This window comes from Cyprinodon tularosa, unplaced genomic scaffold (genome assembly GCF_016077235.1).
Source record: "Cyprinodon tularosa strain WSP-4 unplaced genomic scaffold, ASM1607723v1 ctg378, whole genome shotgun sequence".
Lineage (NCBI taxonomy): Eukaryota > Metazoa > Chordata > Actinopteri > Cyprinodontiformes > Cyprinodontidae > Cyprinodon > Cyprinodon tularosa.
The window spans coordinates 245,442-273,401 of NW_024039094.1; the positions used below are offsets into that span (position 1 = coordinate 245,442).

Genomic DNA, 27,960 nt, shown 5'->3' on the forward strand with positions numbered 1-27,960 from the left:
AGTTTAACTTTGGATGTAACTCAAATATAATAAATCTGAACTTGCAAGTATTAATAAGAGAGCTAAGCATGTTCTTTTTTTTCTCTCTCCTGATAAGAGCTTTAATGTCTGGAGTTATATCAGACAAAGCAGCTCTGAGGTCATACTTAATGTCGAGTCTGTTTCTGTGTTTTGTCTTCAGCTAAGTATCCAGACTCACACATAAAGGAAGAGTTAAATCGTAGGAGGATTGTTACTGCTGAGCATCGCAGGACAGATACACACCTGACCAGAGCTTAATCTAGTGTATGTGGACAGCTCTTTGGTCTTAGTAGTTGGATTCTTACTGACTGTATGGGGTGGACAGGTCTCCCGCTTAGTACTTGTCATGATCGCGGTGGGGCCGGTGCCTATCTCCGGTAGTCAACAGGTGAGAGGCGGGGTACACCCCGCACAGTTCACCAGTCTGTCACAGGGCAACACAGAGAAGCACAACCACGCACACACACTCACACCTAAGGACAATTTAAAGAAGCCAATTAACAGTCATGTTTTTGGACTGTAGGAGAAAGCCAGAGTACCCGGAAAGAACATGCAAACTCCATGCAGAAAAATCATGTGCCAGGAACCTTCTTGCTCCAAGGCAACGGCGCTACCCACTATGCCACTGTGCCGCCAGTAGAGTAAAATTTCTTTGTTAAATGGAAAACTCAAGAGTTTCCCTCATTTCAGGTTTAGAAATCTTATTTAACCTGCTTTGTAAACCAGGCCCCTGGTCTATTTAGTAAAACCTTCCCTTTATGGGCAAGCTCTGGCTAGGGTTGTCAAAAGTATCAATATTTTAAAAAGTATCGATACTGAAACGTTGTATCCGGATACAATACTCATTTTCAAAAGTATCGATACAGTGCTACCACCAGTGGCACTTAAACAGTCATTCATCTAAAGTGCAGAATAGAGGAAAATGCACTTTCTGAACACTGTGTAATTGAATAATTCTGTGCACTTTTCAGTTTCAGACTTTTTTTGTAACAGGTGCAGCTGCTGGGAATTATTTTTGTTTCTTAACCGGTTTGGCTAGTGTCATTGTTATGTGTGCAAAGGATAGCCAAGTAAGGAAAACCTAATTTTAATTTTGTAAGTTTTTTTCAAGCTTGCTTAATACTGTGCACAGCAAACAACCTCAAAATGTTGTTCTTATTGTTTATTGTATTTATTTATTTATTGTATTTTTATTATTAATCAAAATATTTCTGTTGAAACTTGGAGTTTTTATCCTTGTGGTATCGAAAACAGTATCGAGCATCGAATATTTTCCTTAGTATCGGTATCGAGTTGAAAAGTTTAGTATCGTGACAACCCTAGCTCTGGCACATGTGCAGCATGACTTACAGTAGTTCTGTAAACCAGAAAATGAGTTGCAGAAACCTGCGTGATCCAATCTCCAAAACACACAAGCACAAAAAACAAATCCAAAAGAAATAAAAAAAAACAGAAACAAAAAAGAAATGAGCAGCTTTTCAAAGGTTTCCTTAGATAATTTCATAATAAAATACAAGAAGGGTACACATATCAGTAACATATAAAAGTGAAACCTATCAAGGTTTTCTACTGTTCAGATATTTCCATTGAGGTTACATTTTTAAACCAGTATTTAATAAGTACTGTTTAGGAGCAATGAATAAAAATCTCTCAACTACCACCAACAATAAATGTTTAGACCAGACTGAAAGGTAAAATGCATGTAAGCAGAAAACATCTGATGGAACAACAAAGCTACACCTCTCATGGCTCTGGAGTATCTCTTCACATGGACTTGTTGATTTTTCCAGAATTTTAATAGGTGAGAAGTAAGGATCAAACTTTTAATGTGGTTTATAAAATGTGAATCATACTACCAGTAGCTTTGTGTTTGCTTTCATTTCAAAACACTTACAGGGCAGCCTCCTCCTTATCCTTAATCTCTTACAAAAACAAACAGAACATCTTTGTTTCCTCTGTGAGAGGTCTTTGTAAGTGTTAAACCATCTGCTAACATAAATTATGAGGAACACAGGAGCAAGGAAATGCTTTTTTTTGCTGGTTGGCAGGTTGACCTGTGGCTCATTTATTATTTTTTGACATATTTTCCTTTAATTAGAAGAAGCTGCTTTTAAAAGAACATAACTGTTAGTCTAGATAGAGAGAAATTAGTTAGTCCCTGTCTATGTAAGAAACACTGTGGAAAATAAACACCAGGTTTCTGGATCCTTAGACAAATAATTTTCTCCATTTTAATCCTGTTTTCAACAAATAATACAACAGTAAGTTTTTGTTATTAACACTTTGTTTTACAGCAAAATATTTTTATTCACTTATCTTTTAATGGGAAAAAGTATTTAGTATAGTCACCATACTATCATTCCTTCGGAAATATGAAAGATATGTTGAAGAAAGCATCTTTCTTTCCCTCTTAGCTCAAACTGTAAAATGCAATATCAAACAGACTTTAAAAAACGTCTATAAAAGTAAGGAAATAACATTTGTTTCAGGAGATAAAAATAAATGTACAGTTGACGTCCAGTACTTGCAGCCACATATCTGATTTTTGAAATGACCGTTTTCTATTCTCTTTTTATAGGCAGCATCTTTTCAGATATGAAGATATCTATTCAGGATTATAACCCATGTAACCCTCTCTCCCTAGAGATCTGAATGCATTAGATATGGAGCTATCAGCAGTCTTTCCCCTGACGTTGTTGTTTGCTCTCTTTCAATGATAGCGCGATGAAAACACAGGAAGCGGCTGGGGCTGCGATCGATGCGTCCATGTCCAACTGTGAGCTAGGTGAAGTCTTAACATCTTTCCCTCTTTGCTTTTCCAATCCTCTGTTTCCGTCCTGTCAAGTCTCCTTCTGCTGCTAATGTGTCTGAATGCAGTGTCATCCAGTGCCGCCTCGCAGCAGTCGATAAGTACTGGAAATGCTACCCATCTTTGAAACATCACTCCTTCACTTACTGTAAGTGCACATCAGAGAGGGCAGCATCCACACACTGCTGACAGGGAGGAAGGCAACACCAGCCAGATCACGCTGTGACTGAGCATCATGGGCTGCAACCACAGACAGGTTTTCGTGGGTGAAATTGCAGAGCACATACAGAGTGACAGAACTGAGCTATGGTTTATCAAATTTGAGCTGGCCCTCCACATTATTCCAGGAATAAAGGATTTCCATCAAAAAGCAGGCCCTATAGATGGAGTACAATCAAGATCGATTACCTTTGCTGTCACCTGACATGTCATTGCTTTTTGTTCGCCTTTCTATGTCCTCTGCATGACCAAGCAGAAAACCATTCAGTGAAGCAAACGATAAAAAATGTTATCGAGACAATATCAAATACCAGGAGTAGGTTCTCTCAGGCTTCCTCCCACAGCCAAAAACATGACTGTTGGGTTAATTGTGTTCTCTAAATTTTCCAGATAGCTGGAAATAGGCACCAGCACCCCTCACAACCCCATTTGGGTTAAGCGTGATAAAAATGGGTGGATGGATGATTTTTCCATTCTGCTTTTTTTTTACTATGCAGAAAAGAGCCCTTTTTTAATTTGCATTTGCAATTTTAGTCTAACTCTAATTTTATGCCCTCTATTGTTTTTGAAGTTAATTTAAACATATCGTGATATATTTTGTGTATTCCCAAAAAGGCCAAATATATCGCGATTATTATTATTGCTGCATATCGCCCAGTCCTATGCCAGGTTATTCCGGCCTGTTTCAGGGTCTCGGATGAGTTAACAATAATGTGATATACTCCAAATAAATTGACCCTGGTGCAGTAAAAAGCATTCATAGGGTTTGATGCGTAAACAAGGTAAACAGGAGAAGTTAGATCTCTACACCAGTCGGTTTTGGCTATGACAGAGAACTACAGAAGCTTCCCAAAATGATAAAAAGCACTGCTTGAAGTGTATGATGGAATGGTTTATGTTTAAAAAAAGAATAAGTCATGTAGTTAGGTTCTTTTATTAAGCAAGTAATAACTGATTAAAACCTGGCACTCCTTTGTTACATGTAAAATCCCATTTTAGACCTAGAGCAGAAAATTCCTGTTCAGAAAAGGGTAAAATACAGAACATAAGTACTACATTGTCTGCAGTTCAAAGACTTTTAAAGAAATCCTGATTTCTTTCATGATTTTTCTTGCTGAAGTGAAATTAATCAGACAGATAAATATGATGGGATGTGGTTAGAGTCCATTTCTTCAAATTATCCTCCCAATCTTTGAAAGATGAGGGAACCAGTATGATGACACCACCCTGTTTAAGATGTAAAACTTGACGCTCCCACTTGTGTTTTTACCTATATTTAATCTCAAGAGCCTGTCTGCATTTAAAGAATGACTTTGCCAACAGCTTTCAACTGTATTACAGGATCAAGTAAACATGTGGATTAGAGCTGGATTTCACCTGTCACTTTTACTATTAAACAGTTATATAGACATCTACAACTGCCTACACTCAAGTCCAGTCCTGCTAGAACATGCTTTGAAAGAAACTAAGGATCCCAACAGTTTTATACTTTCTGCTTTATGTCTGCAGAAAGTGGACTTAAGACTGAAGTTGCACAAAACATGTAATTGCAACACATCCTTTAATTCTAGTTGATGCAAACAATTTGCATCCGTTTGCATCAGGTTGCAGCTGTCCTCTCATGTCACAAACTCAGCAGGTGCAAAAGAGATCAAGGAGATAAAGCAGAATGTTTCATCACAGAGACCTCCTGGTTTAGAAGAGATCAAAGCCTTAAAAAGACAGCACCAGACAGCATGAGGAGAGATTTACATTTAGAATTTCCTTTCTAAATAAATAAGTAATAACTATTATCGATGCATGCTTTAGCTTGTTAAGAATTTGAAACACTGCATATCTTTGGAATAATTAATTTCTATATAAAAACTGTTGATTGGATTCAAGATAACGGTAAATAAGGATATTTATTCAGATCTTTAATAAATGTAATAAAGGTTGATGATATTGTGAGCAGGGTCTTACTCCTTGTTCATCTACTTCATAAAATTGCCATCAGTTTTAAGGACACAGTGCTTATGCAGCACAGACTGCATGTCATGAACAGCTCTGATCTGTCAGAATGCCAAAAACATTCAATTTAGGATCTAAAGAAGATGCTCCAGAATGGTAACACAGCTCAGCAGAGTCCACAGGTTTGAAAACATGAATCATTTTCTAAAATGAAAAAATAAATACTGGATTAGACATCAAGATATGCTGATATAACTAAATATATTAAAAATCACTCAATTGGATCTTTAAAAACCATAGAAAAAAAAATCCTCAAAGAGCAAACAATCAGTGTTGGTTTATGATGAACCCAATTAAATATGTATTTCATCTAAATGTTCAACAATTCTAAATGAAAAGTTATACGAGATTTTTTTCAACTTAAAGATCTAAAAATCACCAAATAGCGTAATTTTGGATTCCATGTTAAAAACTATGTGCTTTTCAGATGACAGGAAAGACAAAATACTTTGAAAGTCTTTAATAACAACAAAACAGGTGTGTTGAGTGGAGTCTCAGGATATTTTTACATTTACAAGTAATAATGAGAGATTTCTAAATAGTTTTGTCAAATTATTTATACATTTCTCAAATCTCATAAATGTTCTCTCTAATAATATTTTGAGGTCCCATCAGTCATCACTGTTGAGCACAAATGATGGCACCATGAGTCCTGTGAGAGTGGGACCAGCTGTGTGTTTTGTCTTGTCACCAGTTCCACTCTGCTTGAAACCTTCGGTGTTATCCCTCTTTTCCAGTGCCAAAAATACTATCTGCTGGTTTGAGTTTTTTTTTTTTTTTTGCGCCCACCCTCTGAGAAAAAACGCAAGCAAAGCTTGACAACATGCCCTTTTGCCGAGCTCAGAACGTGAGGCAGTACCCTCGGCTGTAACCGGAGAACGGGGAGAAAAACAGCTGTTCCTGCTCTGTTCTGCGTCTGCCACAACTGTGATTTGATGGAACAAACTGGGAATGCAAAAACACGTTTGGACTCAAGGTTTAGCCACACTCCGATTAAATCATGCAATTGCCCTTCTGGCTTTCACAATGCATCTTTCTTCCCTCTGGTGAACGGAGAGATAAATAGTGAATATCCATCTGTCATCATACATTGATAGTCTGCATGGGATGCCCACATGCTTTCTCTTTTAAGATAAGTAAAAGAACATCAAAAACACACAATTCATATCTCCAGCGATTCAATATTACATTCACTCAAGCAAGAAACTTTAGATCTTTACTGTACACATTTTAAAGTTTTTGTAAGTTGTGTAACATAAAAAAGGAAAACAAACATTGTCACATAAATCTAGGGAAAGAAAATGTATTTATCATCAACTGAATAAAGCGCCTGCTTTTACGTGCTTGTGCTTAGCTGCATGTCTGTGTTTTCTGTGTTGATCTGTGGGCAGCTGCAGCTTCATTCCTATCATGTCTTTTCAAGGTCAAAGTTTGCACTGCGTTGCCGTCTGACACTTTACAGCCCAAGACTTCATCTTAACCCAGTCTAATTCTCATTCAAAGATCCTTCAATGCTCTTTGACACTCTGTGAACGAGGTGATGATGGCTGCCTTTGGCAGCACTCCTAAACACTGCTTCCTCCCAGGCAGTCTCAGAGTGTGAGGAATTTTGGTGATTATTCAGAGCTATGGCTGACACAAGAATGTTTGCATTTAATCTAACAAAAAAGTAACACTTTGTCAACACCCACTTGTTGTAGAAAACTGAGCCAATTTGGCCACAAAGTCCCTGGAGTCTAACTAATGACCAAGGCTTTTTGAGCATGCCCAGAACTGCTTTAGGACAACACAGTTAGTAGCAAAAACAAACTGCAGCTTGAGTGGTTTAAATTTGAGGTTTTCTCTACAAAGTTTCATCTGTGTCAACTGTTTCTTATCGATGGTGCTGAAATGCCAGAGAATCTTCTACAGGCTTGCATGTCTGGTTAACAAAATATGCTATTTTAGCTTTGGCTACGTAACAGAGAACTACGAGATATTGCAGAAAGATAGTCATTTTCTTCTAATGTAAATTTGCTTTAAAATTTATATGTGGATAGAGTGTAGGTAGCTAGAGCGGCAGGTTGTTCGTAGTTATGGAAATATTCAGCACCGCAGACTGTCTCATAAAAATGCAATAAAGAACTATTTTAATCTTCATTCAAGATTGTGTATTGAATTGTCAGAAACATAAAAATCGCCCAGATTTTAAACGTAATCAGAGAAAGTCCTTAAAAATGCTGTTGTGTTGAGTGTGTTTGTGCTTTAAACACATTCGGGGACTGCCATGGCCAGGTGCACCCAAGCTGGTAGTAGAACAGAAAGAAAAGAGAAGAAGAAAAGAAAGCTCCACAGTGAAGGGGTTTAGCTCTGCATGCTTCTATGAAAACGAATGCAGATGAAGGAGCGACTAAAGAAAAAGGTTGATTCTAAAAGCATGCAAAGTCGTGCTTGGGTAAAGTTAAATAGGAATGAGGTCAGCTAATACCAGACAAAATATTCAAATTAATTTTGCCCGACTTAGACCTAATTAATGCTTTTTGTATTTTTTTTTTTTTCTGACAACCATGGTACTCAGTGACTGCTCTGGCGCTTCTACTTTTAAAGCAGTGGTTTATAATATACCATTTTCTATCGTGCTTATTCCTACTGGGGTCATGAGGGGTGCTGGCGCCTATCTCCAGCTGTCTACGGGCGAGAGGCGGGGTACACCCTGGGCAGGTCGCCAGTCTATCGCAAACTAACACAGACAAACAACCATTCACACACACACACAATCACACCAAAGGAGAATTTAGAGAAGCCAATTAGCCTAACGGTCATGTTGTTAGACAGTGGGAGGAAGCCTGGGTACCCGGAGAGAACCCATGCAGGCATGGGGACAACATTCAAACTCCCGCTGAAATATCCAGGCTGGACTTGAAACCTGTACCTTCTTGCTGCAAGGCAGCAGTGCTACCTGGCCACTGTGCAGCCTGGTTTATTATATCACAAAATAAAAGAGCTAAAAAATCCAATGGCATCTAAACTTGATTAGCAGTTATCATCATGCCTGGGCTGTCTTCCCGCAGAGCCTTCTTGGACATAACATTCCTTTCAGTTCTACATCAGCTGCACTAAACAAGCAGTTCACAATTAGTGGTAATTGTTGGTTCCACATTTTTGATAAAAACATCTTCAGAAATTGTCAAAGTTTGTAATAATATTTTTTAATATAGAATTAGCTGGTTGCCTTTTGCTTAGTGCCACTGCATGAAAAGTGAGATTTTCGTCCCCGTAAACCCCCGTAAACTCCCGCAGATCTGCCTGATTTTCGTCAGTTTCCGACAATTTGCAACCCGTGCTTGTCCGCGTTTGTCGTGCCACAAATTGTCGGAAACGTACCGTGACGTATGTGGAGAGCGATCAGCTGTACTAATGGCCCTAATTAGCATATGAATGCAGCAAACCCACGCGGCTGGCCAGGTCTGGCTTGAATAACCTTCTCAGTATTGGCTGAAACCACTATTCTCAAACAAATGAAATCGCTCGTGATTGGCAGCAAAACCACACGTGGCCACGCCAGGCTTTAATTTTCTTACTGAGTATTGGACGGAACCGCTTCTTTTTAAACAAGTAAAGTCGCTCTTGATTGGTTGGCATATATATATATTTACATATATATATTTATTCATATATATATATATATATATATATATATATTTATTTATTCATTCATATATTTATTCATTCATATATTTATTCATTCATATGGTGTGTATTTATGTTATCCTACACTACTACACAATTATTATGCTACCATCAAGGACATGAATGAATTTATACAGGAAATGAACATTTGCCAGGAAGCTGTTTATGCAAAGAAAGAGCTTTATTAAAACACACACAACTATATACAACGCGTATCCAAACACATGCGTTTCTAAAAATTAAAAGTCCGTGAACGGTCCGTTTGCTTCCTCGGGGTTGGAGGTAACGGGCAGCATTCCCTCCGAGGCAGGTCCGATGTGCAGACGCCTACTGTGCGTGGCCCTGTACTTTGGCATCGCTTCTAACCGGGACTGCAGCTTAACACAGAGTTCAGAGGGATCCGGCCTACGAAATGGCGGCGACCGTACAATCCATCCAGAGACACCGCCGACGACGGCGGACTTCCAGAGTTCCACTTCCTCATCTGCTAGCACACTCTGCCTCGCTTTCAGCAGCTGAAAAAAAAAAAACAATGAATCAGCGCACTGCGTATGGACACAACACATCTATCAATGCACCTGAAAAATAGTCACCAAATAAAGTCTTACCCTCTTTCTTCTGGCCCGACTCCGAGCAGATTGCCTCAGCATGCAGCGTGTTGGCTGGCAGCGTATATCTGAAGCTCCTGCGTACCGTCTGAAAATACGTCTTACAGGCAGCAGGAAAACAATTAAATGAGAGCGGTATAAATAAAAAATCAAACGCAAGTCACAGTAACAAGGAAGGAGAAAACATTAAAACAAGTCACACACAATGTCGTCTTTAGCCTCATCGTGCAAATCTGGACTTGCTGATTATGGCTCCGAGCAAAAAGGAGGTCTGTGAAAACAAAATGTAAAGCTATGATCGGTATCCATTACCTTTTACCGCAGAATGAAAGCATATTCTTTAAATCTTACCCTTGCTCCGGTTCATAGCGCCTGCAATTAGTCTCCGAGTTGTTAAGACGGCGTACTGCTTCCTGTAAATCACAAAAAATGCACTTTAATAAAGCTTGTTCTTGCAAGGCTAGGCTAGATAGGCTAATAGCTAGGCTGCTATTAGCCATAGCTCAGGCTAGGCTGCTTTTAGCTTAGCAGGCAGTAATCAAACATATATTTACCGCTAGCATCTCTTCTTTGAGTTCGTCTTGTTCGATGCAGAGTCGCCATCGCGTCCAAGAGGAGTTTTACCCCGAAATCCCACATACTCCGTCTGCGCTCCGCCCCGCTGCGCTCCAGACCGCCTGCACAAAGCAAAGCCTACAGCCGCCGCTGTTTCCCCTCCCCTCCTCTCTGAGTTCCTTGGAGATCGTAGAGGGCATGCGCCAGATGAACCAGGGTTTCCGCGGATCATTAAAAATAATTACAATTCATAATTCTTTTTTTAATCAAGGCCTTAATTGGCACTAAAATTAATTAAATATGTTTATCGTTGCATTTATGATTCTTTAATAAAAATGCTTCTAAAAACAATTTCGTCAGATATTATATCGCTATTAATTTGCGTGGAACTGTTTATAAAGCCGTATGTTCGGAAAGGAAGCTCGAGGCGGAGAAAAAGCTAGAGAATATATATACGTATATATGTGTGTGTGTGTGTGTGTGTGTGTTTACATACATACAGGAGTCAAGGAACTCTGCTTACAGATCCTTCATATTTCATGTACACTAATAACTTGTGTACATGGTTCATGTTGATGGCATTAAAATAATTTCTAATAGCATTAAAATAGCATTAAATTAGAGTCACTCATTCCTGTATGAACCCTGTGAACGCTTAATTTAATATGACATATTAAAAAAATCCCACCATCATCCAGCACATGTTCAGTTTCTGCCCAAATATATATTTATATTTTTGTAGATTTTTGTAACGGGGATAAGGATAATTCAAAACTGCTTTTTTTTTAATGAACTTGTTCACTACTTCCAAACTCAGCATCTCTTTTCATTCCTGTAATAAGAAGTTTCTTTTGAATGGATTTGATTAAAGTTTAAGTCCCTCGGTATAAAATAAATATTTTGATGGAGATGAGAAATCTGCTTCCTCGTTGGTGAATAACCAATAGTTTGGATCCAATCATTTAAATAAACGGTGTTAGTTTTTTTTTTTTTTATATACAGTATATAAGAATTGTGCTATAATTTCTAGTCACCGATCTGTTGCTGCTATATTTTAATTTGACGAACCGGAATTTGTCGATGTTCTTTTTCCTGTTTGGTGCAATTGCAATTGCGGATCTTGACCTGGCCAGACCGTATGACCACAGTGTACCAATCTTCTGATGGCTACTTCCAACAGGATAATGCGCCATGTTATAAAGTGAATCATCTCAGACTCATTTCTTGAAACTTTTCCACTTAAGTAATTGTGAATTGAGCATATTGACAGACAATATTTTATTTTTTATCTTAAATGCAAATTTTTTTTAAAATAATTACTGCTCTAAATGTATTGCTCTGTCAGCTAAAGATCTGTTTTGGTCTCTATACTTTAATTAAATAAATCAATTCAAGCTAAAATGTGAGAGGCTATACTAAGCCTGATCTCTTTGTATCAGAGATTTTCTTCCTCAGAAAGATGTCACTTGGGGTAAAACCCCCCCTGCAACCCTGGTTTGCATTTGTATAGCTCACAGCATGTTCATTTACATGTTAAAGCCTCCCCTAGAATTCCATGGGGGGGAGGCATGGGGGGAACACTGCCTAAGAAATTCCACGTCAATTTCTGACAATTTACGGGAGTTTTCGACGAAGCCTGCAAATTGTCGTAAACTGCCGCTAACCTGAAGTTCCACGACAATCTACAGTGCCGTATATTGACGAAAATCCCACTTTTCATGCAGTGTGCAGCACTGTTGAACATGCCACAAGGCAGTTACTCTAGGATGTCACACGTTAACTTGCACTCCGACCCCAGAAGGTTCTGTTTGACTGATATTAAGAGAAAAAAGGCAAAACAAGACTTATTCAAACAAAAATTTAAATATCAAAAGGCAGGTTCCTGATCTCAAGCCACCCTGAAGAACTTCCCTTATAGTTAAAATAACAAATAAATAAATTAACTGCAACAGCACATTAAATCCACTAACTGTTTTAGTCCGTTGCGAGGGCTGAGCAATTTGACAAAACATGTATCAGAATACAAGCCTTTCATATCTGTCGATAATCATACATACAAAGAGGTCAGCCAATTTCCAACCTTCTTAAGCCTGACCATGAGAGGTTGAGAACCTCAATGCTTTTCTTTGCCTACATCCCCCACAATCCTCTTTGTTCTGGATCAGAGTTTGGTGAAATTATAGACCTTTCTATCAGAGCTATTTTCTATTTATACTGATCAGATGTGTATTGTGATATACATCAACAGCCCAAGGTGGCATTTTCACATGTATATGATATTGTTCTTAAAAAGACAGCCAACATCTTATGCAGACTTTGGGTTGAAACAAGTTTTGCATGGAATATATGGGCATATAGTGGAGGGCCGTATTTATATAACGGAACTCTGTAAAGAGAAGCAATGTCGGAACGGCCAGTGGTTATACATCCCCGCTTGTGGGTGAAGTAGGAAACATTCCCACTTACATCTTATAGCATTTACTTAAAAAACAGTAAGCAAACTAATATATATAAACAGACATAAATCATTTCAATTTAGTTTGAAGGTATAATATGAATCCATGATGCATATCCTTAACTAGTTTTCAAGGTGTTAAAGCAAAGGTTGTCTTTAAATACAGAAGTTTCTTTAGCTGGCTCGAAAATGCATTTATTGTATCACTTTTTGTTTAAAAAAAACTAAAATCAATACCATATCCTTTATAATCCAAACAGCATGTCTCTTAAAAAAATATGTACATACTGTACATATTCAGCTAAGCAAAAACACTCAGGACACTGAAAGTTCCTTTTTAATGAGAAAACAATTTCAAACATAGGCCATCTAATTACATAGAGTGAATTTACTCTAGTTATTCAGTTAAATTTAAAGATTTTTCAACTTCGTACACATCATAGACAAAACTACTACAAGTGGGGAACAGACATCTGTCTCATCTGTCAGCAAAGCCTTACCAAGCTCATAACAATTTCTGATCCCTGTCTGGGGTGGTGCAGAGGTCAGCTGTGTGTGTGTGTGTGTGTGTGTGTGTGTGTGTGTGTGTGTGTGTGTGTGTGTGTGTGTGTGTGTGTGTGTGTGTGTGAAGGTGTAGGTGTGTGTGTGTGTATCTGAGTAGAAGGGGAAGAGAGGGGGGACTGAATGAATGTCGATTCCCAGCATGGATCTGTTCTCTTGGTGTACACTTCAGCTCTGTGTCCCTCTGGGAACCAAAGCCACAGTGCTAACCTGAAACCCATGATGTAATTTTCAGAGGGTACAAGTTATCAGGAATCAGTGAGAAATGTACAAACCTGGTGTGAATGTCACACAGTTTATGCGATGAATTGTACTTGGATTTGAGCAACCGCTGTGGATTAAGGGATCCCCTTATGAAATGGAGAAGTCCAGGATAGACATACACAAATTCCCTCAGTTTGATTTTTTTTAACCAATTTTATTGCATAATAATATTGATATTATATTATTGACTGAAATGTTATATTTACCACATAAATCTGATCAGATCCTTTTAAACTGAATTGAAAAAAAGTTGCATAACTCCTAAAAGGAAAATGTGTCAATTATAGAAACTTCATAATCATAGTTCATCATATTATGGATGTAAAATCTGAACATAGCCACTTAAAAATTACAGAATGCTGTAAAGTAAATCAATGAGACTAGAAAAAAAAAAACATTTTATAACTTTACACCTTCATGAGGAGATATAGTCGTCTGAAAAAGTAATTTTTACACCCACACAGATTTCTTTTTTTCCCCTTTTTTTAATATTTCAACATTTCATTTGTTTGAACTAATTTCAATATCAGACTAATACAAAAAGTGAATATGATAGGAAATTAATAGCTCTCCAAACCCACATGGGTTAAACAGTCTTGCAATCCTTGCATTTAGTTTAAATGCATTTAGGTTAAATGCAAGGATTAAATATTACTTGATTATTGGCATTTCTATTCTCTGTTTTATCTACTTTTTCTTCTGGATTTTCTATAAAGAGGCCACTTTAGCTTAACGTGATGAAATCTGGCTCGCTCAGTTTCATCACCTCTCTCTATGAATGGTTGAAAGAAGCATCCAGTATCACATATTTATAGCTTCAAACTGTTTAAACAAAACAGTTTTTGTTTAAACTGTTTTTGAAACATAACCAGTATAGTAAAAAACTGATTCAAGTTTTGTAAAGCTGTAATAAACTATTGGTTGGAAAGAAAATTATGTTTTAAAGTGGGACAAAGATTTATATACGCTTTCAGATGTTGATATAATGGAGGTTTATTATGTCTTTCCTGTGCTTAGTAAGTGTTCTTAATATGATTTTGTAGTAATAGCCTATTTATTTTTGGTTTAAACACAGCAGTGGTCGGTACTACGAAGAATATATCTTTTTGGGGTATATCCTTTATTATTTAGAGTCCAAGTGACATTTGGCTTAACTGTCTACGCAAAACTAAAAAGGATTTTGCAAATCCCTCATAAAATGTTGCATACCTGTACATGTTTTTGAATAAGAAATTCCATATGAGTGGAAATGAAATACTGAAAGCTAAACCAACAGTCATATGCAGGTCTGCAAGTTCAAAAGAAACAAAATCTTGTCATCAGTTGCTGTTCAAAATCTGCTTCAAATATGATTGAAGTTTTGTGCTTTATAAATGTGTTTACCTGTACTATAAGTGAATTAGAGCTGCCAGATCTCAATCCTCTGGAGCGAGACTAAAGCTTTTCCTTTATTTCTTACTCTGCCAAGGCAAATTTAACTCCAAATAAGGAAAGCGTCTCCAAACTTAGATTTTTTTTCTTAACATGCCTCTCCACATTGCCCTGGTTTTATCAATGTGAAAAGGTTGACCAGTTATTTTTCACACCAAATCATCAAACCTTCCATTTCTGTATGCAGCCAGCAGAGATCAGGGAATGACTTCAGTTTTATCTGAATATTTCAGGATTACCGTAAACGGGGTTTAAAGTACATAAAGTCCCTTTTAAGAGATCCCATCAGGAATTCCAGTATTTAAGAGCAAAAAAAAAAAAAAGATGCACCTCTACAACATAATGAAGACTTTTCTTTAGATGTGTGCATCAAATATATTACATTGCATACAGTACATTTCCATAACACCCAACATGTCTGAAGATAGTTTACTAAGAGTCTTAAAAGGTCAGATTTTATCTGTTCCTACTAAGCGTTCACACAGAGAATAACAAACAAACTTGCAGAATGCTGCCTGTGCCACAAGAATCTGGGCAGCACCTTTCAGCTAAAACTGAAACTAAAGGTGTATTGAGTGGAGTTTCAGCATCAGGGGACGTAAGATTGGTCTATGTGTATTCACACTATTCTTTAATGTTTTTTTGGCATGTTTAAAAAATAACAAATAAGCTAGAGATAAAAGAAATGTTTCCTGTAAACTATCCATCCATCCATCCATCATCTTACACGCTTGTCCCAATTGGGGTCGCGAGGGGAGCTGGTGCCTATCTCCAGCAGTCAATGGGCAAGAGGCGGGGTACACCCTGGACAGGTTGCCAGTCCATCGCAGGGCAACACAGAGACACACAGGACAAACAACCATTCACACACACACCCACACCTAAGGAGAATTTAGAGAAGCCATTTAACCTAACAGTCATGTTTTTGGACCGTGGGAGGAAACTAATTTAGAAAAAAAAATAAAAAATCTCAGCCTCTACGTACATCACACTACACTAACAGAACAGGTTTTTGACATCATTTAAATACATTTTCATAAATTATAGGGATAAGCAATAAAAAAAAAATCTTGTAAAAACTCAATTTTGAATATAACTTTCTTTGTGCAAACCCATTAAAATTTTGGTTTTGAATATGGTTTTCTTTCATTTCCTTCTGTTCAGGTTTGTTGACGTTGTTGAAAGAGAAGACCTATTAAAGACATTTGGGCCTTATCAAAGGGTTAGTCTTACACCTTTGTTGAAACTTTGATTGGCATTAGACTTCTAAAATGAAAGGGTGTACTGAAAAATAAATCCCAAAAGATAACAATTTCTACTTGTTTCTAAAACGTAAATTGGTATGCATCCATCCCCCACTAGAGAAATAAGCAATACAAGTGCTCTGAGTGTAAGCTTCATTAAAAAAAATTGGAACTGCAAGCATATCCATGAGTTTAAGTTTGCCAGATCATTTTAGCACTAGATCCCCTGGTACTAGGACAGAACATTTATCCACTTTCCCGGATATACACTATATTGCCAAAAGTATTTGCTCACCTGCCTTGACTCACATATGAGCTTAAGTGACATCCCGTTCCTAATCCATAGGGTTCAATATGACGTCGGTCCACCCTTTGCAGCTAGAACAGCTTCAACTCTTCTGGGAAGGCTGTCCACAAGGTTTAGGAGTGTGTTTATGGGAATTTTTGACCATTCTTCCAGAAGCGCATTTGTGAGGTTGCACACTGATGTTGGACGAGAAGGCCTGGCTCTCAGTCTCCGCTCTAATTCATCCCAAAGGTGTTCTATCGGGTTGAGGTCAGGACTCTGTGCAGGCCAGTCAAGTTCATCCACACCAGACTCTGTCATCCATGTCTTTATGGACCTTGCTTTGTGCACTGGTGCACAGTCATGTTGGAAGAGGAAGGGGCCAGCTCCAAACTGTTCCCACAAAGTTGGGAGCATGGAATTGTCCAAAATGTCTTGGGATGCTGAAGCATTCAGAGTTCCTTTCACTGGAACTAAGGGGCCAAGCCCAGCTCCTGAAAAACAACCCCACACCATAATCCCCCCTCCAACAAACTTTACACTTGGCACAATGCAGTCAGACAAGTACCGTTCTCCTGGCAACCGCCAAACCCAGACCCGTCCATCAGATTGCCAGATGGAGAAGCGCGATTCGTCACTCCAGAGAACGCGTCTCCACTGCTCTAGAGTCCAGTGGCGGCGTGCTTTACACCACCGCATCCGACGCTTTGCATTGCACTTGGTGATGTATGGCTTGGATGCAGCTGCTCGACCATGGAAACCCATTCCATGAAGCTCTCTGCGCACTGTTCTTGAGCTAATCTGAAGGCCACATGAAGTTTGGAGGTCTGTAGTGATTGACTCTGCAGAAAGTTGGCGACCTCTTCGCACTATGCGCGTCAGCATCCGCTGACCCCGCTCCGTCAGTTTACGTGGCCTACCACTTCGTGGCTGAGTTGCTGTCGTTCCCAAACACTTCCATTTTCTTATAATACAGCTGACAGTTGACTGTGGAATATTTAGGAGCGAGGAAATTTCACGACTGGATTTGTTGCACAGGTGGCATCCTATCACAGTTCCACGCTGGAATTCACTGAGCTCCTGAGAGCGACCCATTCTTTCACAAATGTTTGTAAAAACAGTCTGCATGCCTAGGTGCTTGAATTTATACACCTGTGGCCATGGAAGTGATTGGAACACCTGATTCCAATAATTTGGATGGGTGAGCAAATACTTTTGGCAATAAAGTGTATATTTCAAGGGTACACATGCACTGGTCTACATGCATCTGGGAAAGGCAAAAAATAGATGTCCTGTCATTCTGTGTCTAATCTAGACAGAGAGAGGGTGAATAACCGATTAGATGCAGTAAGAAATAAATTCAACCCAAAGGTAACCCCGGACATCTGAATGATGACTGATACAATTTACACATGGCCTAAAGCAGAGGCATGTGTGAAAAGACAACAGAAATCTGTGCTGGTTTGGTTACTGCCAAAAGCTCCATAAAAAAAAAAAACACTGATGTGTTTCATAAAACAAATCATGTCATCATCTAAGAAATATATTCACTGACTAAATCAATTCAGTCGAGATCAATGAAGGTGCACACAAGTGATAAACTCTGATGACATAATTCACTAAAAGCTGGAGATGGGAGGTAAACCAGTCTGTTCCAGTAAGGTGGCAAGATAGCTAAATGTGGCTAGCCTTAGCTTGATATTTTGCATAGCAATGTTCAGTAGCAGTTTTCTAGTGTGATTTACCCTAATAAGGCAATAATGGGTTTTTAAAAATGGAAACTTATATATGTAAATAGCATTGCAAAGTATTGCTCTGATATTTTCATGTTGTTTACATAATTATTTTTATCTAAAATGTAGATTATTAGACTTTTTATTGTTGTATTTATTACCTGCCATTATTGTATACTGTTTTGTGTGTGTAGGTGTGTGTCCTGTTTTGCCAATATGGCTCTGGGAATAGATGTCCCAGATCTAGATGATAACCCAGCAGATTTACTTTCAAAAACAAATTGCATATAAGGACTCAGAGACAAAGTGAGGTGAGGAAAAACAGAGGGTATAAGAACTAAGGGGAGAGAGAAAGAGATAAATACAGGAAAAAGAGCATGAAAAGAGAGAACATAAAACAAAGCAACAAGAATAGACAAGAGAGAAGATATAAATTAACTCATAGACGTCTACTTCTATATCTCTATGAAACGAGGGGCTGAAAACAGAGAACATACCAAGAGCAAAAAGAAGTTTGCAGACAACCAAAGTAAACATATAAAAAAGCTAGAAAGGCAGCGGGTATCCCTTAGATATCGATGTGAGTGGAAGGCAAAACCTATGGTTATTACAGAGTATTATTCAGGGTGGTGTATATCTGTAGCTGCAGTTTAATATTTAGTATTAGAGTATCTGTGAACACCTAGAAACAAACTCCAAGACTGCTACTTCCACCACACCGTCGTCCACCCCATTGGGATGTCTAAAATGAAATAAGACTAGGACACTCAGGTTGAGTTGTTTTCACAGCCCCCTCCACCCCCAGCAGGTACCCCAACAAAGGGCAGGCCATCCAATGGACACCAGGTCTTCTCAGGCCCACCCGATCCACCCTGGACAGCCAACAGGCTGGTAACTAATGTCCACTGACGCACATCCCAAAAACAGCATGCACCCAGTCTCCAGGAGTTCCAATGAACCCCAACTGCACCCCACCGTGAAGGAACAACCGGCCCACATCTAACCTCCCCAGGGACCCTGCCTGGGAAAACTCTGGACCCCAGAGGCCCAGTCGCACTCCAAATCAGCCTCAGTACACCATCAGACCAAGCCACAGACATCCTTGTATACTACAGTATTCCAAAGTCATTCATACTTTTGATATCTTCCATTTTTTCATTTTTCCATCTCTTAGGATTAAAAATATCTATACTGTATGGGAATAAAATGGACATGTTAACAGACCCTATCCTTGCCTACATAGCTCAGTTTGCTTCTATTACTGGAATACTAAGGGGACGGAAAATATTTAGTCACTCATAAAAAAAACAAAAAAAACATGGAGGGTAAAACAAATTAAAAGAAAAATACATCAAACTCAACTCTCAAGGCAGGTTTTCCTCCTGAGGCAAGATATCATTACAACATGAACAGAATTCCGGTATTGGAACTGGGCCTGTTCACATGTGATAAATTTGATGAAAGCACCAAACAAAGACTGAGTTTGCCATTCCAAGCATGTTTACAGGCAATGTCAGATTTCCAAGAAGAAACCCTGGGGGCTTTCTCTTTGCTGATGGATCTCCTCACCCCCCACTCTTCTCATCCTTCTGACTGACCTCTGGGGAAGGTTCAGATTTAGGGACTAAATTCCAGCTTGGCCTCTCAGGACTGTCTACCTCCCTTTGCTTTTATTTTGCTCTGCTTTACTGCTTGCAGTTAAACTCTAACTAGCAGACTGTCAGACCAAAATGGCATTAACATAAGACAGTCAGATTGATGGTGTAACAGCTCCAGCCTACACCTTTACAGAAACCTAATGAAAGAACATAATGGAGAATCTTGATAGGCCCTGCAAATTGACTGCATGTATGCTGACAAAGCTTTACTCTGCTTTTGATTGACGCTTCATCATTAGTCTTTCACATGCATAAGTATAAATCTTAACGGACTCAATAGGCTATAGTCAGGTCCGAGAAATAGCTTTCTCTGCTTGATCCACAGACAGAGGTCAATTTTTCCCTCATGACTAAATCCCTCCTGCATGTGACCGATGTATACTGTTCTGTAGCAAGACATGCTGGCTCCCTGGACTAGGAGTCATTTGTTTTATTTAAATTATTCCTATGATTTCTCTAACCAACCCAAGAGCTGGGCACATGTATGGGAGGGTTTTTCCATGTTCTCAGTTGTCCAGGTATTTGTAATAAAATCCTGGTTTCTGTTTTGAAAACCCTGGGAGTTCCAGTCATTTTCACATTTGAGGTTTTCCTCCCTGCTCCCCTTTCCCTCTCAGCCATTTGCGCTACCATCTACAGAACAGTCCACCCAAGGTTACCTACAGTTTAATTTGCAGACCATTTGGAAGGTAAAACAAACACATTTCAAACGGTAGGGAACACCCTGCGTTTCAACTAAAAAAACTAAAAAAAAAACTAAACTAAAAAAAGTTATGTAGGCAACTTAAACAAAGGCATTTATTTTCCAACTCCCTTTTCCCCTGGAAGAAAATGTGCAGACATTTATTAATGATGAGCTTTAGGAAAAGTATACCAAACTATTATGTTGTTCGTACCCAAAGTGAGGTAGGCAAAGAAGCAAAAGTTCCACACCAGAAACATAGCCTGACCACTCCAGAAAAATAAATAACTAACCATTCCCTGTGGAGACAGTCAAGCTTTACCACAACAAAAAGATGCAGTATTATGAATCATCTCGTGTGAAATTCATTATAGTGAGAAGAATAACAAACTGGGAGAAGCTATGATGTAACTAACTAAACCATAAAAAAGGTTAAAAACTGATGGGCTAAATATAACTGAAATGGAACGTTGACAACTTCTGACTCAACTGTACTCAGAAATCAGTACTTTAGCAAAAAGTGTTATACCAATTGTTTTGTCTTTGCAAGATTGCTTTGTTGAATCAGTTTTTTTTCAGCGTTTTATCATCATTACCTTGTAACAAGTACAGAAGAACAAAATCAACTCTCTTTAACCCATCCCCTTGAGGAGCAGTGGGTTCCATTGTGCAGCACACGGGGAGCAGCATGGAGGTTAAGGATCTTGCTCAGCAAGCCAGAGTGGTGGTCTGTGGTAGTGGGGCTTGAACTAAGAACCTCAGGATTCCAGCAGCAATGGCCTAACCACAAGTCCCCAAAGCAGGGATTAGCGTGAAGGTTCTCCACCACACTGGCAGCTCATCCTCCCAGCTGGCATGCGAACCTAGGCTTCCTGTTCGCAGGACGGGTGACTTACCACTTGAACTAGCCAGTCACTAAAAGCGGCTGTTTAGTTACATCATAGCTTCTCCCTGTTTGTTATTCTTCTAACTATAATGAATTTCACACGAGATGATTCATAATACTGCATCTTTTTGTTGTGGTAAAGCTCAACTATATCCACAGGGAATCCACCATCTGCAAAGCAAATGTCTCATAACTTAGGGCATTTTTGTCTTTTTCTTTGATTTTCTCCTCGATATCTTTTGTCCTTATGAATAACAATGTACAAGTGTAAGCAAGTGACATGTGGTAACCACTGCACAGAGATCAGGCACATAGATCAAAGCATCAAGTGAAAATTTGGACCTTTTTATTGTGGGATTTAAGATATGGGATTAATAATGATGAAGAATGAAATCTTATTGTCTCCACAACCTAAAGAAATGATTAAACATAGATACTAAGTTTTGGAGAACATGACACTACAAAGTTATTGGTATTTATCGGTTGCCCATAAATGCCCATAAATATACTGTGATCTCAAATATGCTTTCTTACAATATGTGGAATTTTTTTAATTTAAGCACGTAGTTTCTGCATCCTCACCATACCTTTCGGCCGAACTGTGTCTTAAATCAGTTGGAATTATACAAATAAGATCGATCTTAGATACGATTCAAACCCCTGGAAACCCAAAAACGACAGCTATAAACAAAAAAGCTAAAACAAAAGAAAAACAGAAATCTGATTTGGCCATCTTAACTCAAATCATAAACCACAGTCTGATCCTCATTTGCTGATAAATATTATTTTTATTTATTTAAGACACGTAAAAAATGTAATGAATTAACAATGAACATACGTAAATTCTCTAGACCTTTACAAATATCTAGTCTTTTATCTGGTAAAGCATCTTCTCATCTTTAAAATGTCAGTCTGTGATCTTTGGCACGCCAACAAGAACCAGTGCAGGCTGTTCCTCAGTGACTCCCGCTCCACATGTGTCACTACACAGAGTAAATTAACAGCTGTAACTGCTCTCAAACACCTGCAATAACAATCCAGGGTGTAGCAGGTTACCAAGCGGTTCCTCTCTCTCTTTCTTGTAATTTGATCCAGCCTCTCCTCTAAATTCTCCGAGCCTCAGAGGAGGCCTGGAAAAGACAGAGGGAGAAGCTTCTCTCTTCTTAGACTGGATAAAGCCGTAACTAAAGATGAAGGACAGATGACTGGTGCAGCCAACTCGTTTTTCTTTTTAAAGTTCATTTCAAGAGCTGAAAGTCCTCGAGAATGTCTGCAGGGAGCCAAGGAACAAAAGCCATTTTTTAAAGTGTAATTTAATGGTTTAAAAAAAGAGAATGGCTTATTCTCCAGTTATCAAAAAGTTTCTACACCAATCAAGCCAACGAAAGCAAAATGCTGGTTTTTTTCCCACATGCTACGTTGAGACCAGACTCAACCTTAACTAATTTGCTAAAGCAAGCGTATAACTTTCCTTTCAGTGATGTCACCACTAATCTGTGCCACTTACAAAGAAAAACAAGGAAGCCTAATCACCATTAAAAAGCTACCCAGACATACATTAGGCTGAATGCCAGAGGGTCGTATAGCTGTGAGAGGTTTAGGCATATCAGATGTTTTAGAGTTACATTAAATACCTCAAAGAGAAATTACCTCTGTGACGCAGTTTGGAAAGTTTAGAAAATCGGGAAAACATGTAGCAACAATTCTGAAAGGATATGATTGATATACACAGCACACAGGGGTTTGCAACCTCTCCCACAACATGATTCACCTTTTGTTTTCACGTGGCTGAATTAACTCTGTGCAGCTTTTTTTTGTCAAGTGTTGACATTAGTTTGTCACCTGCCACCTGTTTTTTGGCTTACTCCTTAATCCTCCAATTGATGCCAGAACCTGTTCAGAAACCACAGCTAGTATTGTATGTGTACGTTCAGCCTGTTCCTGGATAAGGGGGTGCTACTTGGTAACACAATGCAGTAATTATTCTCAGTTGCTCTGCTCATCACAGAGCAACTGTAGAGCTGGCAAATGCATAAATGTCTCACTGAGTCTTGAATGGAAAAAAACAATTTAGACAACATTGTTTAAATTAGTTAGCACACATTAAACTCCAGACTTGTTTCAGAAAAGTATTCAAATATCCTGTATCCTGGATCGCCAATGGAACCTAATGAAATTAAAAGATTTTTCTATCTGTAAATCTGAAAGAATAGGGAAACAATGATACTGGTATCAGGTCCAATACCATTGCCTCGTACTTGTATGTGAAAGACAAGCCAGTGCTCTGGACTGATACCACTTTTATGTTTGACAGGAAAAAATCATGGTATCAAGACAGTGAAGTGGAGCTGCAGCTGTCAAGAGTTGCTTTTCTGATGAATGGCCTCAACTTCTTCCGAAAAAGCTCCCTCTACTGCATCTCACTTTGTGCTGGATCCAAGATAAAAGAATAAATAAATAAATAAAAAAACTATGTCTACTTATAATCTTATAGATAATGATCAAAACTCTAAAAGAAAATTATGGCTACGGTAAGTTTATATATAGTATTCATATTTTTACTAGCATTGGGCAACAATAAATAACTTTATACCGACTCAGTTTAAAGAAATATGGTCTCCGTGCATCTGTAATAAAAGTACTATTCTGAACATGCAGAGTAAATATAGACCAACTACTTTTTGCTGCAAAAGCTTTGAATATTTAGACAGAATATTTTTGACCAGTTTCTTTGCAAAACAGCAGAAGCTATGTAAACATCCCTTTTGAGGTCAAAGATTCTCAATTGGATTTTAGTCTAGAAACAGACAGGTATCCTTTTTCTCGAACTCTTCCAAATTAGGTGGTCTTTTCTGTTAAATACAGTATACTCACAGCATGAATACTTTTGCAAGGCACTGTATTCTGTCTTAGTGAAGAAATGTTTAAACAGATAAACTACTATATATTCTGTATGTTATTTATGATCTTATGCTATACTGGAAGATACATGTACTGCAATAAAAATCTGAAGGGATACTCACTTGTTTCACTCTATCATTTCACTGTCTTCAGGGAGAAAAATAACCTTGAATATTTGCCAACTGTGTCCCAGTTGTGTCTCTAAATGCCCTCAGTCGTACCTAAAAAAAAAAAAGACATGTGAAAACCATTTTATGGTCTGACACTGGGGCTGGGAAACAGGAACAACATAAGAGGACAAAATTGATTTCATCTGTTTTCTTGCACTCATGAGTGGCAATCATTGTCACTTGCTTTCTGGTGAATGCGGTGGGATCAGATACAGTTCGTATATGATCTATAGTAGAACTGACACGCTGAAGAAGGCAAAACAGAGCTCTTTTTCTTTATTTTTTCTATGTGAAAGAATACAAAGGAGCACTGATTAGATTAAAAGGATTAGTACAATTCAGTTGTACAAAACATATTTGATTCTAACAGATTGAATCAAAAATCGCCGAGGTGGCAAGATTGTTGGAAAGTGCTGAATCTTGGGTCTTTTTTCCCTAAAACAGCTGACTTATGCTGTAATTCCAGGTGGTCTCCTATATCCAACTTTTATTTTTTAACAAAGAGCATAATCATGAGCTGATGTTCTGCCTGAACTTTGCATGCTTCAGGAAGAAACAGCGGACAGATGAAATCTAGCTTAACCCACACTTGATGAAATGGTACATTTCTCCATGTATGATCTCTTTTCACGTGGAAATAGACAAACGCACACACGCATCCCAGCTGCCTTTTGTTTTTCAGGATGCGAGCAGAGATGAGGGTACGTTGCAAACTTTAACTCACAGATTCTTAACATTCCTGGCTTCGTCTCCCTTTGCTTTCCGGTCAGAAGGCAAGGCAAGGCAAGGCAAATTTATTTGTATAGCACAATTCAGCACAAAGACAATGCAAAGTGCTTTACATGATTAAAGTACAGGAAGATAAAACAGAATCAAAGCAAGTAGGAAAAAATAAAAAACAAATAAAATAAAATAAAAAATGCAGAGACAAAAAAAGAATATTAAAAACAGTTGGATTAAAGAAAACATGTTTTTGTTGAATTATTTAACTAGAACAGTCGAAGGCAATCCTAAACAAATGTGTTTTTAGTCTTGATTTAAAGGAACTCAGGCTTTCCGCACTTTTACAGTTTTCTGGAAGTTTGTTCCAGATAAGTGGAGCATAGGAACTAAATGCTGCTTCTCCATGTTTAGTTCTGGTTTTAGGTCTGCAGAGCAGGCTGGAGCCAGAAGACCTGAGTGGTCTGGAGGGTTGATAAACTAATAGCAAGTCTGTGATGTATTTAGGTGCTAAGCCATTCAGAGATTTATAGACTAACAGAAGTATTTTAAAGTCTATTCTCTGAGATACAGGGAGCCAGTGTAAGGACTTTAGAACTGGGGTGATGTGCTCTACTTTCTTAGTCTTAGTGAGGACACGGGCAGCAGCGTTCTGGATCAGCTGCAGCTGTCTGATCCACTTTTTAGGCAGACCTGTGAAAACACCGTTGCAGTAATCAATTCGACTAAAAATAAACGCATGGATTAGTTTTTCCAGATCATGCTGAGACATTAGTCCTTTAATCCTGGAAATGTTCTTCAGGTGATAGAAAGCCGACCTTGTAATTGTCTTTAAATGCTTTTGGAGGTTCAAGTCTGAATCCAGCACTACACCTAGACTTCGGGCCTGATCAGTGGTTACTAGCTGAAGCGACTGAAGCTGTGTGCTAACTTTAGATCTCTCCTCTATTGGTCCAAAGATTATTACTTCAGTTTTGTTTTTATTCAGTTGAAGAAAATTATGGCACATCCAGGCATTGATTTCTTCTAAGCATTTCCTCAGTGCTTGAATTGGTTCATAGTCACCTGGTGACATGGTGATGTAAAGCTGTGTGTCGTCTGCATAGTTATGGTAGCTGATGTTGTTGTTTTTTATTAACTGAGCAAGAGGGAGCATGTAGATATTGAATAGGAGGGGACCCAGAATGGACCCTTGGGGAACCCCACATGTGATTTTTGTCATCTCTGATGTAAAGTTGCCTACTGACACAAAAAAGTCCCTGTCCTTTAAGTAGGATTTAAACCAGTTGAGAGCTGTACCAGAGAGGCCGACCCAGTTTTCCAGGCGCTCTAACAGGATGGAGTGATCGACAGTATCGAATGCTGCACTGAGGTCCAATAGTACCAGCACTGTGGTTCTTCCGCAGTCTGTATTTATACGGATGTCATTAAACACCTTGATAAGGGCGGTCTCTGTACTGTGGTGAGCACGGAAACCTGACTGGAACACGTCAAAGCGGCTGGTCATATCTAAGAAAGTGTTTAACTGTTGAAACACTGCTTTTTCAATAATCTTACTGATAAAGGGGAGGTTTGATATGGGCCTGTAGTTCTGGAGTAGTAGTTTGTCTAAACTGTTCTTTTTCAGCAGTGGTTTGATATTTGCTGTTTTTAGGGACTGCGGGAAAACACCTGACAGAAGGGACGTGTTTATTATCTGAGTCAAATCAGATGCTATGACAGGCAAAACTTTCTTAAAGAAAGCTGTGGGTAGAACATCAAGGCAGCAGGAGGAGGAACTTAGCTGCTGAATGATTTCCTCTAAGCTTTTATAGTTTATTTGGCTGAATTGGGACATTTGGCCAAGATCAATTCCAGTTGGAGACAGCTTTGGTACTGAACTTGATATGGATGTATAAACTGATCCTCTGATCTTTAGGATTTTCTCAGTAAAGAAATTAGCAAATTCATTGCAGGCCCGGGTGGAGTGGAGTTCAGGAGCCACGGACACAGGAGGATTTGTTAGCTTGTTGACTGTGGCAAATAAAGCACGAGTATTATTAATGTTCTTGTTAATGATTTCAGAGAAGAAAGATTCTCTTGCATTTTTCAGTTGTAAGCTATATCTGTAAAGTCTCTCTTTATAGATGTCATAGTGAACCTGGAGTTTCGTCTTTCTCCACCTGCGTTCAGCTTTACGACACTCCCTTTTTTCACTTCTAACTGCTGGAGCACTTCTCCAAGGAGATTTTTTCTTACCGGAAAAGACTTTCACTTTAATTGGAGCAATGCAGCTAATGATGTCTGAGACTTTAGACTGAAAGTTATCAACTAGCTCTTCTACTGAGTTGCACCCCAAGGTTGAAGTAGCAGAGTAAGCTTGAATAAAAGTTTCTGTGGCATTTTCCTTAAAGGTGCGTTTTCTTATGATGTCCCTTTGGCTAAATGAGTCACTGGAAATGATGCCCTCAAAGGTAACAGAAAAGTGATCGGATAGGGCAACATCAGTAACACTGACTTTAGAAATCTTCAGACCTTTAGTGATGATCAAGTCTAAAATATGTCCCTGTTTGTGTGTTGGTTGTTTAACATGTTGAGTTAAACCAAAGTTTCTAAGTGTGTCATACAGTTCTTTTGCACTTCTGTCTTCAGGGTTGTCAACGTGAAAATTAAAGTCTCCCACAATAATTAAACAGTCATAATCAACGCATATCACAGACAGGAGGTCACTAAAATCATTAAAAAAGTTTGACGTGGACTTAGGAGGCCTGTAAACATTTAGAAACATAGTTCGTACCGGGCTCTTTACCTGCAGAGCCAAATGTTCAAAAGAGTCAAATTTTCCCAAAAACACCTTTTTACACTTCAGTGAGTCATTAAACAATGTTGCCACTCCTCCACCTTTCCTTTGCTGTCTGCTCTCGCAAAGAAAATTGTAGTTTGGAGGAGACGACTCCAACAGAATATGTGCTTCATTAAGTCCATGTAACCACGTTTCTGTTAAAAACATAACATCAACATTATTGTCAATAATAAAGTCATTAATTAAAAGGGATTTTCCTGACAGAGATCTAATGTTTAATAAAGCCAGTTTATATG

The 27,960-nt window shown here is 38.6% G+C and overlaps 1 protein-coding gene across 2 annotated transcripts in view; it reads right to left on the minus strand.

Moving 5' to 3' along the window:
• bmpr1bb (bone morphogenetic protein receptor, type IBb) overlaps nt 1-27,960 on the minus strand; it is a 71,306-nt gene that overhangs the window by 36,191 nt on the left and 7,155 nt on the right. For both annotated transcript variants that reach the window (XM_038296826.1, XM_038296827.1), the window contains exon 2: nt 24,115-24,213. The gene's annotated coding sequence lies outside the window, so the exon portion shown is untranslated. The remainder of the gene's footprint in view (nt 1-24,114; nt 24,214-27,960) is intronic.